Source organism: Protopterus annectens, chromosome 5.part0, assembly GCF_019279795.1.
Source record: "Protopterus annectens isolate FY-2018-M chromosome 5.part0, PAN1.0, whole genome shotgun sequence".
Taxonomy (NCBI): Eukaryota; Metazoa; Chordata; order Ceratodontiformes; family Protopteridae; genus Protopterus; species Protopterus annectens.
In genome coordinates, this window is record NC_056735.1 from 933,763,867 (window position 1) to 933,779,398 (window position 15,532).

Genomic DNA, 15,532 nt, shown 5'->3' on the forward strand with positions numbered 1-15,532 from the left:
ATAGGGAAAGCATAGAGTAGGCAGGGGATGATATAGGCTTGGGCAAGTGAGGTCTTGGCAGAGTTAGTTAAGAATTTTTGGTGTCTATATAGCAAACCAAGGTTTTTATTGTTCTTTTTGATGGACTGTAGGATGTGATGGTCAAATTTCAGTTGGTTGTCAACTGTGATTCCGAGGAGTTTTGTAGTGGAGTCTGCATAAATATTGGTGTTGGCTAGAGAAGAGAGACTGAAAGAAGTTTTAAGATGGGATAAATATTTTGGGGAAAAGGAGTTCGGTTTTCTTTGGGTTTAGGATTAGTTGGTTGTCAGTTAGCCAGTGTTCGATGATATTAAAGGAAGTCTGTGTGAGAGAGTGTAGGTCAGTAGGGTTGTCAGAGAAGGTGATAAGGGTAGAATCATCACCGTAATGGATTAGTGAAGATGAGGTGCAGACAAAGCGAAGACTGTTAGCGAAAATATTAAAGAGAAGAAAGCCAAGGATGGATCCTTGGGGACACCAGTTTGTGTAGGTAAGAAGGGTGAGTAGGAAGTCTGCCATTTAACAGATTGTTGTTGGTTGTTGAGACAGCTGGAGAACCAGAGGATAGTAGAGGTGGAGAGGTTTAGTTCAGGTAGTTTAGAGCGGAGTTTAGGGTGGGAGATGGTGTCAAAAGCTTTAGTGAGATTGAAGAAGACACATGATATGAGTTTATTGTTGTCTCTTGCTTCTGATACATTCTGGGTAGAAGATAGAAGGGCTGTGGATGTGCTGTGATGAGGTCTAAATCCATGCTTGGAGGGGGTAAGGAGGTTTTCATGAAGGAGATAGGACATAAGTCACCTATACATGCATATCTCGAGAATTTTTAAGAGAGGGGAGAGGATGGCTATTGGTCGGTAATTGGTAGGTTCGGTGGAGTTACCTCCCTTGTGAAGCAGAATAGTATAGAAGGATTTCCACATCTCAGGGACTGAGGATTCCTTGATAAAATTGTTAATAAGGAATGAGATGTGATATGCAATATAACTGGTAGCAAGTTTAAGAAATTGGGGGTAGGTTGTCAAAAGTGGGTGAGCATGGCTTCAATTTTAGCAGAAGGGATTTGATATAGGCAGAGGAACCAGGTTTCAGGGAGAAGGCTGATTGGGATTGGGTGGATGAGGGTGTTAAAGGTAGTTTCTGGCTGTTGTCTGGGGTTAGTTTTCTGACAGATACTATAAAGTAGTTATTTGGAAGAGTGGCAGTTTCAGGATGTTTTTTTTCAGGGAAGGGGTTGGAGGTTGAGGGTTTACGAGGATGGAGTATGCTGTTTATAGTGTGCCAGAATGTTCTGGGTTAGAAAACTGGGTAGATTGGGCTTCTTGATAGAATTTTGTTTTGTCATGTGTAATAAGTTTTTTAGTGATGTTTCTGAGTTCTTCATATTTAAGAAGGAGAGGAGGAGATTTTGACTTAGTCTTTTGCTTCCAGGTATTGTCTCTAAGTTTCATGGTGGAAAGGGTATCGTTGGAAAGCCAGGATGCAGAATTTGGTTTGATCCTAATTTCCCTAATGGGAGCTAGAGCATTTAGTATGTTTAGGAAACTTTTGTTAAATTCAAGAAAGGTATCATTTAGAGGAAGGTTATACAGGTGAGACCATTTGATCAGAGACAGTTGGTAGTTAAAAGTTTCTACATTGAATTTGGAGAGGTTACAGCATTGTCTATAGAGATGGGTTTTAGGGGGTTGAAAAGGTAGCTTTAGTATTGAGATAGGGAGATGATCACTTACTGAGTCTGATACGGTGGTGGGATTGTGATACAGATTGGGGTTTGAGGTTAAGATCCAGTCAAGTATGGAGCTGGAATTGTGTATGTGGGTGGGAGAAGACATCAGTTGACTGAAGCCAAATATGTTGCTAGAGGAACTGGAGGGGGAGACTTATTCCAATCAATATTAGCATAGCCTTGTATGATTGTTTCATAAGATATATTTCGGGAGATCCAAAATAAGATATTTTCAAGAATTTTAATGTTGTTGCCAGGGGATATGTAGCTAGATACTATGGCCAGTTTTTATGAGGGTTGAAATAGTAGTTAAGAAAGCTAGGTTCTGCTGGGGATAGTCTGGGAGAGAAAAGGAGAGGGGGAGAAGTTAAGGTGTTCTGAGTATAGGATGGTGACACCTCTCATTTTTTAGAAAGTCTATCCTTCCAGAAGATGTTATATATGGAAGGTAGAAATTCAGAGTTAGTAAAATGTGGTTTCAGCCAAGTTACAGAGACAGTTAAGATGTGGGGAGAGGAGTGGGCAATCGAAGCATGAAATTCTGTTATTTTGTTTGGGAGACTTTGTAGGTTTATGGAATAAAGTGATAAGTATTTAGGTGGAGATGGCTTGGTACCTTGTGAGTGTGGCAGTAATGGTAGTGGTGGTGGGAGGGGATGGACTGGGACTGCAGTGGATGTCCCCATCTGGTAAAAGTGTAGTAGGAAACAGTGTTAGTTTGGTGAAAAAGTAATGTAGTAGGCAGTGGATTTGAGTTTATGTTTGGGAGAGGAGAGAGGAATGTTGAAATGTTTTAGTTTATGAAGCTGAATAAATGAAAGAGGGAGGGGGAGACAGAGAAATGCAGACTTAAATAGCAGAGTGATACAGTGTGGGTTAGAGTAGGTGATGTTGGAGGGTATAGTAGGATAGTGTGATAGGATGACAACCCAGAGAGGAAGAGTAGGATGAGTGTCAAGAGAAGGTAAAGTAGCATGTTGTTGTCTTGTATGCGTGACTTGTAAGAAATGAGGGAAATTAAATTGTTAAATAGAGGGGTAGATTTTATTAAGGGAAATTTAGAGTGTAGCAGATAGTAAGGAGGAAAAGACTAGATGTGCAGATGAAAGGGAAGATATGAGAGTGATGGGTATGGGTGTGTGTATATAGTAGTTAGAAGATAGTGCAGGGAAATGAAAATGTCTTAATTAAAGTAGTCAGAGGGAAAAGCTGAGCTGTTCTATTATGATTGGGTAGCAATAAGAGAGTGGGGGATGAGTAAAGAGGAGTAGACTTAGAAAGTGGAAGGGTGTGTTTAGATGGAGCTGGTGGATGTTATTATTGGATAATGGGAGGATGTAGGGAGGGTTTTTGTAAAGGTAGTTAGCTATAAATGTAGAGTATGTGGGGTGGGTGGGAATGGGGGTAGGGAAGGGGAGAAGAGTGAGCCTGAGCATAGCGAGGGCAAACGGAGCAGGTTTGTGTGACTCTCAGTGAGCTGCTTTGTTAGAGAAACTATCTCCCATGTTAAGAAAAAGACTGGAGAGGAGCAGTGAGTATGTAAAGCTGTTATGAATATAGCCTGAGGACAAATAAGCATATTTACTGAGAGGGAGAGAGAAACAAGACAAAAAAAGAAAAAAACTAAGATAAAGAAATCATGAACAGAAACCAAAAAGCCAAATACAAATGAAGTAAATTAAACTTTAAGCACGAGTCACCATGCTCCAGCAACAGTAAAACGATCCTTTATTGTTCAAATTCCACACATAAACAGTACTGAAAAGTACTTTTAAAACACAAAGACAAGGCAAATGAGTTATTCTCATGTGTTGTGTTAAGCGCTTTTCATCTGGATTTTATCCAGACTTCTTCAAACAATTAGAGTACATTCAAATTGTAATTTAAATACCCTCGTCATGTAGTGTAAATCTATCAGGTCTATTCCATTAAAATACTATAAATTTAAAGGTATACTTTGCCGCTCAAATGACTGTAACTTAAAGTTAATGTTGTCTTTGTTGCAATATTGAATTCAGTTTAGTATTGCAACAAAGACAACATTAACTTTAAGTTACGCTCATGTGAGCGGCAAAGTATACCTTTAAATTTGTAGTGTTTTAATGGAATAGACCTGATAGGTTCACACTACATGACAAGGGTATTTAAATTACAATTTGAATGTACTCTAATTGTCTGAAGAAGTCTGGATAAAATCTGGACGAAAAGCCATTAACACAACACATAAGAATAACTCATTTGCCTTGTCTTTGTGTTTTAAAAGTACTTTTCAGTACTGTTTATGTGCGGAATTTGAACAATAAAGGATCGTTTTACTGTTGCTGGAGCATGGTGACTCGTGCTTACAGTTTAATTTACTTACTAAGATAAAGAAATCTACCAGTGGGGGTTAGCAAGTAGAGGTTACAGAGCATAATTTAAAACTATAGGCTCTACTATTGAAGAGGCTATACCTGATGTTGGTAAGATAAAACTAGTCGATAGTGGGGAGAAAGAATGGCAAAAAGCCGGTCAATAACAAAAAAACACCTAGGAACCTAAGAGTGTGTAAGATAATACATTCAGCAGTTATACAGAAAAGTTAAAATGGGGAACCTAAAGAGGGGTTGCTAGACTAAGGATATGGGCTACTGCCATTCCTGGTAGCATGCTCTCTTACAGAAAGAAAAAGAAACTTAGCAGTTAAGATGCTTTAATAACCTAATGTATAACATCATTTATAACATACTTTGTTTTAATTAAAGATGGGTAGTGTTCCTTAAAACAGTGGTTGGGACGTTGGTCTTGTGAGAGACTCAGATTCAATGTAGAAGGCTGAGCATCAGCAAGGAAATAGTGTTGGAAAGACTAGGGGAAGAAAAAATAAAGACAGAAAAAAAGAGCTAAATGTCAAGCAGTATTACACAATATTAGGTCAGCTGAAAAACCAAACATGAGACCAGTTTGAAACAAGATACACTAATGATGAAATTGTCTGAAGGTAGCTCTATATAAATACAAACATAATAACTAACTAAGCAATGTGATATACTGTGCCAGCAAAAGTACAAAACACTGTAGCAGCAGCTCTAATTGGTCTTTGTACTTCTATAGAAAAAGCACGAGTACAAAATGGACAGGCAAATGTGTGACATAGCATGAGAAACTAAGCAGGACTATAAGGCAGAAACAAAGACAAATGGCAATTAACTCAAACTAGCAGACTAAAGTACTATAACAATTTACAGCTCCAGACAAGTAAATACACACAATGCATGGTTCAGTTTGGCTGCACTTGTTCCAAACATCAAGGTAACACTAAAGATACAGTGTTCAGCTCAGTTTGGCTGCACTTGTTCCAAACATCAAGGTAACACTAAAGATACAGTGTTCAGCTCAGTTCGGCTGCACTTGTTCCAAACATCAAGGTAATGCTAATGATACAGTGTTCAGCTTGCAGTGGGAAATGCTGTATTTAAGGTAAGGTAGCTAAATGTTATATATGCCGTTTCTATAGGTAAGTAGATGAGAGTGTAATAACCTGTTGTAGATATACAGTATTTGGGAGACTTATAGAGAAATGTCTAAGTAAGAAAAAAACACCTTGGAAGTCAGGTGGAATAATGCAACAGAATAGGAATATTCAGTGAGACAACAGAAAACAAGAGAGGATAGGGAAATTTGCATACTCCTCACAGTCATCCGAAATGTAAAGTGCTTAATGAGAGACTGGATAAATTCCATATCAAAAGTACATTTCTTGGCATTGGTCACACTCAAGAATCTATGTAAGCAGTATTTTTGACTACATAGTGAGTTTTTTTCATCTTTTTATCTTTAATTTGTCATGCATTATTATTACCTTTCTCCATTTTAACATATGAAATTGTTGCTTTGGAATGCAGAGACATTCAACTATGCCAGTTGTAATGGTAGAATTTTTCCCTCAGAAGACACTATACAGACGTAATAACAAGAAGGACCAATGGCAGAATATCAGGCTGTACTGTCAGAACTAGAATGTAGAAAAACATTTTCACTGGCATTATGATACTGCAGTTTAGATCGGACCAAGAAATTGGGGATACCACAAAGATGAAAAAACATGAAGATGATTTGTTATTCCAAGCAACACATTAGGCATGTAAAGGGTAGATTTAAAGAGTAAAAAACTGGCTTAAAGAAGCCATGTTATTGACATAAACAATCACAAGGAAAAGGTAAAATTCTTCTAATGTTTCTGATATGCTTGTTTTTATAAAGGAACATAGAGTGGTGTAGCGGTTAACACTGCTGCCATACAGCACTTGGTTGTCTGGTTATGTTCCTACCTGGGTGACTTCTGTGTGGACTTTGCATGTTCTTCTCAAGCCTGCACAAGTTGCAGGATCATTTGGTTTTCATCTATATCCCAAAGACATAAGGGCAGTATGATTAACAATGCTCCAAATTGCCAGTAGATATGTGTACATGTGCTTGCACGTGTGTGTGTGTGTGTGTGTGTGTGTGTGTGTGTGTGTGTGTGTGTGTGTGTGTGTGTGTGTGTGTGTGTGTTTGTGCACATTCTATGATGGCCTGAGTATATGTGCATTATTTGATGGACTAGCACTGCCTTATGCCCACTTCTTGCCAGGACTGGCTCTGCTCCCCATGGCCCTGTATTGGATGTACTATGTATTGAAAAAGGATGCATGGATGGATTGTTGGAAGGATGGATGGATGAATAGATTCTATCCCTGCCAACATCGCTTAAATGAGCTAAGAATTTTTAAAATAATCTAATTTTTAAGGTCCATTTGAAACTTTTTCAATCTAAAGATTACAGTCATGTCTGTGATAGAATAAAAAGTCTGGCATCTATATGGCAGATAGAAAATATTTCTTGTTACAGGGAGGTCCATCTTCTATTCCACAGATAGGTTTAAGATTGCAGATATGGTACAATTAAAATTAGTGAGTCAGCTGTATTGTTACCTATGTAACGTCTGTAGCAAATACAAGTATTTATACGTCTGAGTGAAATCTGTATCTGAGCAGATGCATTCATTCACAGAAGTGATTCTTCGTTAAGGCATGATTTGTTTTCTAAGCTAATTAAAAAAGTAAAAATATTCAATTGAGTCCTAACATTAAAACTGAAATACATAATAAATAATATAGATACCAAGTATAAAAGATTCACACTCCCTACACAGATAAAAATTTAAAAAACGAGTCAACTGAATAAATTAATGTTTCTTTTTTTAAAAAAAAAGACATTCTGTAAATTTACATTCTTATTACAAAAAGTTTATCTGATTTACCTTGCATTTATATAACTGTGTTTCTAGCTGTTAGAAAGACTATTAAATTAACAGAACTGAGAAGAATCCAGTCTAAGACAAACATTTCATGCTTTAATTCTGTAGGAGGAAAGAAAGACACCAATGAAAATATTAGTAAGATATAAGGCTTTATTAGGAACTATGAGAAAATGTAAGTAAATGCATTTAGTTATGAAAAACAATCAGCACTTCTCACATACTTTTCAGCAGTATGTAAAAGGGCATTCTTTAATCTGAGAGTATGTCAACATATCAAACACTTTCCAGAAACCCGTATTACTGAATCATAGATTTATAGATTTATAGGTTTATAGATTAGTACTAGGCTAACTGCCCTTGCGAGACATTTTAAGCCTAGCTAATTATCCTCAGTGAGATTCAAACCCTGTACCTTGTGTTTCTAAGGCAAACAGCTTAACCATTAGGCCACCCTCCCAAATCCCAAGCTGCTAAACTGATGTTTTGTTCAAATACGCTGTCACATAGTTCATTTAAGAATACAGTGATTGAAAAAGCCAAATGTTTGTTTAATTGCTTATGCATAAGATGGCCTGTTTATTGTCAGAAATTCACCAACACGTTTGGTGAGAGCCATTGTAATTTGGTGACCTAAACCAGATCAGTAAGAATGCTGCTGATGATATGATATGCTCCCACATAATCCTATTTGTGTTTTCAACTGCTTTATTGCAACTAGAAAGCAACTTATAAAGACAGAAAACTTGAACATGCTTTCATTAAATAGCTTGTGTAGTGTCTTGAAATACTGTGTTAACTTAAAAAGAAGAAACACCTCCTCAGAATATATTTACATGTCTTTTTCATTGTTCTTTTGTCATGTTTCTTCTCATAGAACAAGGTGGTTTAGAAATACTTGATTTGAAGGGAGACTTTGGAAAAAAATGTAATTGAGGCTTGTATACATAACATAACCAGAACATTCTAGATTAAAGTGGAAAGGCATGATGAAGAAATGGGGAAGGGGAATTCAAGAAATAAGGAGAGAGTAGGATTTTGGATGCAGACTCTTAAGGAGTATAACAACATCCATACAAAATATTATATTTACAGAGTAGCTTAAATTATTCTAAGAACTAAGCTAGCATGGGAACAGAGAAAGAAAAATTTGCCAAGAGAGATAACTGTAAATAGAGGTGCAGAAAATAGCCAAGAGGGGGCTTGTATCTATTGGATAAAATCAGCAAAGGAAACAAGGTACTGGGAGCATCTCTACAGGAAAAGGTAAAGTGATATGAGACCAAGTAGAGGTTTGCACTGCAGGTTGAGACTACCTTTTCTATCAGGGATTGATAACAGAGCAAAGACAAAGAAAAGAATGCCAAGTGAAAGACAAGCTGCGGTTGAGGGTTTAGTTAAGTCTACAACAGAAGTTGCTATTAAATAAGGGATAATTAGCAGGGTATACAAAATATTGTGTGATAACTATAGCAGTCGATCAGAAGAGGTTAGAAAAGATTGAGAAGAGAGACTGGAAATGCAATTTATAAAGAAACAGCAGGAGAACACCTTTACAGCTCCCAAGAATGTTAACAATGTCCAGAAGTTTTAGTATTTTTGCATGGACGTGTTTTCATAGGTACAGTTGTACTGCAAGCAGACTTAAGATAATTTTTTCCTCAGATAGACAGCAATTGCTAGAGGTGTGAAGGGAGAGTGATAATTCAGAATATCTAAACCAACAATAAATAAAGTACTGAATATTGTCAAAGAGAATAAATAACTTAAGGTGGGATCTTTCAAAAAGGGAAGGAAGAAATTTCATAGAAATATATGATATTTATATGAAAATGCATGCAGAAAAATCTTCAGAAGGAGTGAAATTTAAGGGAAGGCAGGATTTGAGCAATGTATATAGAGCTCCAGTAAATGATAATTGTTATGAAATAAGGCATATGTATAATATATGAAGTTAATGAAAAATGTTTAAAAACTTTTTTTCTTTAAATGTATGTGTACTCATGTTAATAAAGATGATTAAAAAAATAATAATATATGGTTACTGAAACAACACAGGCTCAGAGTGGCCTAGGGCACTTCGGGCAAACCTAAAACATCATTTGATGATACTAGCAAACAGGAACTTAGTAAATTAAGCCGTTGGGATCAGCCAACTACTGACTGTATCTTGTTATTTGATGACCATAATTTAAGTATTGGATATTGTTTGCTCACTTACTTAGCACAAGTCTTGCACTTAGTGCAGATGAATAAGGCTATGAGCTGTTAAAGAGCTGCTTCCTGTACTATATGCTTTGATTCATACAAGTTTCATATGTGGGTTGTGGTTTGTTATAATGGTCAAGGTGTTTACCTTACAGACCCAAGATATAGGTTCATAGGTTCATAGGTGTTTACTAGGCTAATGATCACAAGGGCCTTTTTAAGCCTAGCCATGCATCCCAAATCTCTGACAAGTTCTGATACCCTTGATAAGTGTAAGCGTGGACCTGGGAGATGAACCATTTACAGGTTACCTATGTCCATTAGAGACATAGGTGCCAAACCAGGGATGACATCCTGGTTTCCCATCAAATTGTCCAAGTTACACTTAAATTGGATTAGGGAAGAACTCTGCTTCACATGGATGGGGAGCCTGTTCTACAGATGTACTATTCTCTGGGATACATGCCTATCTCTTCAGCAGGTCCTATTTATATCACAGACAAGGTTTAAGTCTTTAGAATGGGTAATTTTGGTGGCGTTGGTTTTGTGGATATGCAGGAGGTCCATCAGAGTGGGGTCTGACAATGCCCTGTATGCCAGGCATAAATCTCCTCTTAAAACCCTGTTGGAGAGAGAATACAGGGATAGGACCTTGAGGCAGTCTGCATAGGACATTTTACTTATGCCGTGTATTCTTTTAGTGAAGAACCTCTGTGGACTTTCCAATTACTGGATCTCCTTGGTTAGGTACATACCAAAGGGGGCATTGTACTCAAAGATAGGTCTGATGAATGCCAAATACAGTAGAACAATGACTTCCTTGGACTTAGATGCCATACCTTTATTTATAAGTTGCACAATATAGAAGTGTTTCCTCACCACTGTAGACACATGATTGTCAAAGGCTAGATTACTATCTATGTGTTTCCCAAATTCCCTGACTACTGAGTCAACTCTAAGGGCTGTGTTGTCAATATGATAGTTACCGGGGATGGATGACTTCCTAAAGGATACTATTATGTATTTCTTGGCATTTAGTTTTAGTCCATGACTGTGACACCAGTCATGTGTCTGTGTCAGCCTCTCCTGGATAACATTTGTGTCAGTGAGAGATTCAATGACAGCTCCTAATTTGAAATCATCTTCAAATTTAGTCAGCCAAAAACCATTGACATTGGCCTTGACTTCTGAGAAGTAAATTCCATAAAGGGGCAGTCCAAAGAAAGAACCATGAGGGACTCCACTTGTGACTGGCCTCTTTGTGTAAGTGGACTCCCCAATTCTAACTGCCTGGGTCCTGTCTGTGAGCCGGTTGGTTATCCACTGGGTGACATGGGTTTGCACCTAACCTCTTGAGTTTGTCAACAATACCTGAGTGGAGTATTGTGTCAAATGCCTTGGCCAGGTCAATGTCGGCAGTGTGAATGATTTTGCCCTCATCCATTGTTTTGATGACCTCCTCAAAGAAGTCCACCAAGTTGAGTAGGCATGACATTCCCTTGATGAAATCAAACTGGGTTGGGTCAAGTGTCTGGAGGTTTACTATATCTCTATTGATCATCTCCATGATAATTCTTTCCATGGCTTTACATATAAGACTAGTGAGACTTATAGGTATGTAGTTCCTAGGGTCTGTAGATGGCCCACCTTTGTGCAGAGGGATAACTGTTGCCTTTCTCCATTCATGATGCACAAAACCTGTTTGGAGGCTACAGTTAAATAGTAATTCCAGAGGCCTTGATAGGTCATGTTTCATGCTATTTAGCAGGCATCTTGGGATATTGTCTGAGCCCACTGATGCATTAAGGACCCTTTCCCTAGTGATAGTAGGGGGAGTTATATTTGATGAATATTCAAGGATAGTTGAGGGGGAGAAGGGGGCAAAGTTGGAGATGAATTTATCAGCCAGGAAGTTTTCTATGTCTTCTGGCTCAGCATACGTGGCTCCATTTACAGTGAGCTTTGCACACAGTTGTGTATTGTCTTTGAGGTTGTGGACATAGCTAAAGAATGCCTTGTGGTTATCCTTGGTATGGGAGGTCAGATTCACCTCAAATTTGACTTTGGCAAGCTTTATTTGTCCTCTGAGTTGTTTGTTTAATTTGATGAGCAAGCTTTTATCCTGCTGCGGTGCTGCACCTCCTAATGTTTGCCATGATGTTCTTCCTTTTGTTATACAGCCTATTGATTTTGAGATTCCACCAGGGTGGTTTTGTTTTTTGAGTTAGTTCTGTAATTCCTCCTGGTGGGTACAGCTGCCTCTATTCAGGTATTAACATGCCTGTACAGGGTTTCTGTAAACAGTTCTGCATAGGCAGCAGTGTTCTCAAGGTTTATGGGGGCTTGATATTTTGCCAGGTTCTCACTTAATAGCAGGAGATTAGCCTTAGAATAGTTCCTGAATATTCCCGGTTTAGCTGAGGTCCAGGTTTTATTTTTACTTCAAAGGAGACCATTTTCTGGTCTGACTTTGCCAGGGAAGGCATTACAGTAGGGGGCGTGCAGCAGTCTCCCATATTACTGAGGACCAGATCCAGGATGGTTGCACCCCTGGTTGGTGTATTGACTATCTGGTCCAGGGAGTTTGTGTTTACAAAATCCAGGAATTTCTGTGCATGTAAATTTGATGTTGTATAGGATTCCCAATTAATAGTGAGGTAATTAAATTCACCTATGAATATAATATTGGGTTGGCTGGTTAGTGTTTCTAATAAGTTTAAATAAATGGTATGTGTTTCCTGGGTCATTTACTCATACATCCATATCCACTTTCCTGAGGTTCTGATGTGCTTTGATGGTAGACGGTGGGAAATGGTGAAAATTGCATGTTGCTGCTTGAACTTTGGTGGTAGTATAAATGTTCGAGATGAAGAAGGCGTATTAACCTGAATAAAAAATTGATTTAATTTAATTTTAAAGAAATTATTTATTATCATATTTAACATATCAACATAATATCAACATAATATAAAATAAAAATATATATTTAATTGATGGAAAACATATGCCATAAAGTATGTTATAAAGTAACAGTAGTCATAATATGTTAAAACATAACACTAGTTATTATATGTTAAAGACTTAAATTTTATATTTATACTAAGCAATGTAATAATTAAATAAAATAAAAATATTAATAGAAAATATATTTACAATGAAAAATTAACAGTGTCATTATTGAATAATTGATTAATTAATAACATAATGATAAAGTACTTAAAAGAATATATTTGGGGTCAAATAGTCCAGGGTCAAACTCTCCACTAAAAATCACATATACAATACATATAAATTTATACATGAAATTGTGCAGAAATGCATTGGGGTCGAACCGTCCGGGGGGGGAACAGTCCGGGGTCAAACTTTCTGGGGTTGAATAGTCCTGCTTCCTAGAGGGGGACCTATAGCTTGCAAGGAATTGGTATTGGATTTTACCTATGGTGATTTGAACATGGAGCAGATCAAGTGTATTGTCCTGTTTGACGAGCCTTGAAGTATATTTATCTTTGATGTAAGTAGAGACACCTCCACCTTTAGTCCCTGCCTGTGAAGTAGCTGGCCTAAATGTGTGGAAGGCATTATAACCAACCACTGTTGGTGTGTTCTCTGTGGCTTTAAACCGTGTCTCAGTGACCACACAGACATCAGTATTCTCTAGGTAAAGACAGCTTCCAGGGAGTGGAGTTTTTTTGTTTACACTCCTAGCATTGAGCAGTAATACTTTTAGATTTTCTTGGTTATGATTTGCTATGTCAGAAGTACTTTCAGTTTGGCATTGCCTAAAAAAGCCACTATGGGGAAGACAATGTTTTAGCTAATATTCAAAAGTCTAGAGGGGAGATGTGCTGACCATCCCTGGCAAAACATTGCACCCCCTTAGAATGACACCAGAAACTAAGCAAATTATTAAAGTCAATCATCTTTTGTTCATATTGTGGCATCATCCTTGGAGAAGGAAAAATACTCCTCAATGCTAAGCTCATACCAGCCTGAGACACATATTCTGAGAGCTCCATGATGTCTGTCTTCATATAGACTAGAGAGGTACATTTTAGGTCATTTACTTCCACATGGACTATGACTGAGTCATATTGGTAATTGTGGTTCAGTGTCCTGGTTGCCTGCATAATGTGGCAGATCCTAGCCGCTGATAAGCAACTGACCGTGACTTTCTCCTTACTCAGCCTGGTGAGAGAGACATCAGTGTGCCTCACAATGGAGTCTCCAATAACTAGAATGTTGGATTGTATGGTGGCTTGCCTTATGGGCTTAGAGGTAGAGGCTCCATGAGATGTAGCTCTATGTGTTGATGTGGGTGTTGTTTTGAAAGAGTGCATTTGGGGCTGTTGAGGGTATTTGTTATGTATACTTTGTCTAGGAGGTCTTTGTGGTTTAGGAAGGTTACATTTAAGTGCTTCAGTATATATGGGTTGATATGTCTGTTTTGAATTGTGCGTGATGGATGCAGCATGTGTACTACTGACAACCTTACTGACATTAGGAGTACTTTTATGTGAGAGCTTTACCTCCAGTGACACTGTGTAAATACATCTCTCACATACCATATCCGTTTGTTTGAGAATTAATTGGTTGTCAGTAAACATGAGGCAATTTCTACATTGCCTCAGGATGCCCATATCCACCAAGCCAGTAATGGAGACAGTAGAAAAGTTCATATCCATGGCAACAGACCTTTTTTTATTGATTAGACGGAGTGAGAATATCAATCATTGTCAGGAGTATCCGGTTTGCAGCTATGGGGACAGTGCTTGTCACTGCAACTAGTTTCCCTGTGTGCAACTAGGTATTTGAGAAATTTCAATTGTGCTTTTACAGGGAAAATGTCACTCAAGGTGTCTGAGTCTGTACAGAGCACTGCCAAACAGTAATACATAGATCTAGAAAATTTAAGGATGAAGTGTTTAGGCAGATATTCTGAAGTTAGAAACAAATCAAGCAGTACTTACTGAAAACAAAGAATTATCTTGTCAAGAATGATGAAAAGAGGGGAATCACTTGAATGGCTACTGCTTGGCTACTGCTAATGCTACTAATGCAGAGTTTTATTCTCACCTTTGGGAAGTATGGCTAAGTTTAAAAAAGGCCCCCTGAGGTTGCTAGCCTAGTAATCACCTACAAGCTTCCTTTATTTAACATACTGTGGTTATCTTATTATGTGTTATAACAGAATTTATATTTTTTTGCGTTTGTGAGCTTCAATTAAAACAAATAATTTATATCAAGTTATTCTGTAGGTCTTGTTCATCTTCAATTAGCAACAACAAAATTCACAATTTAGTAAAGCCTCACAGACTATGATATTGCTACGTTGTTTGATTTTGTATCATAACACTTACTTTTGCATTGAGCAAGGACAACCTGAGCTGGCTAATTAAGCTGGTTTCAAACACAATACATAAATACATAAATAAAATGACTTTAGCTGTCACTGCATTTTTAATACTGTAACATAACATTCCACTTAGGTAGGACTGTTATACAACATATATAATAGAAAAAAATATTTTTCCTATCTAAGATAAAATAATACTCTGCAATACAAAAAATGATGTGCACTATAGAAATGCAAGAATATATATTGTGTATAGCATGGCATAAAAAGTGTCAGATGTGTAATTCTCATAGTGCAGTTTTCTTCAGGCATATACCTCAAAGTAACGTCCACACAAAATGTATCTATGGAAATCCACACGGTAGTTAGTTGTATATAAATTTAACTGTAGAGGGGTAAGAAAACATTTAGCTCTTCATGTTTTAAAGTTTATTTTCATGATATTGCTGTTGGACCTGTAGCAGATGTGTGCTTACAATAGGCTGAAAGTGGAAGCAAATGTGTATTACAGTTTGTTCAGATGCATAAGTGAATTAAAAAAAGCAAACAAATAAATCAATAACAACTAATACATTTTGCTGATCTAGAAGCCTGAGCTTTTCATTAAGATGTTTTTAAATTTGTTGCTAGGTTCCTGTCTCTGCAGATCTGTCCGTTCGTGTATTGACAGCAATGAGAATAGGAAGAGACAGTGAAGATGCAAAACTGTAATGTAAGGGCTTAGTATGGTCACTAAGGAGGCTGTGAGAAGCACAGAAAGTCAGAAGTGTGAAGCCATGGATACTTAGCTTACTCAAATAAGAACCATGTATTTCTGTGCAAATATAAACTGTCTCACAGGAGTGCAGAACATTTATATTGTTTAAAGTGATATATACACCATATATACATAGAGAGATACAGACAGAGAGGGAGATCTGCATTTAACTTGCTTAAATATAA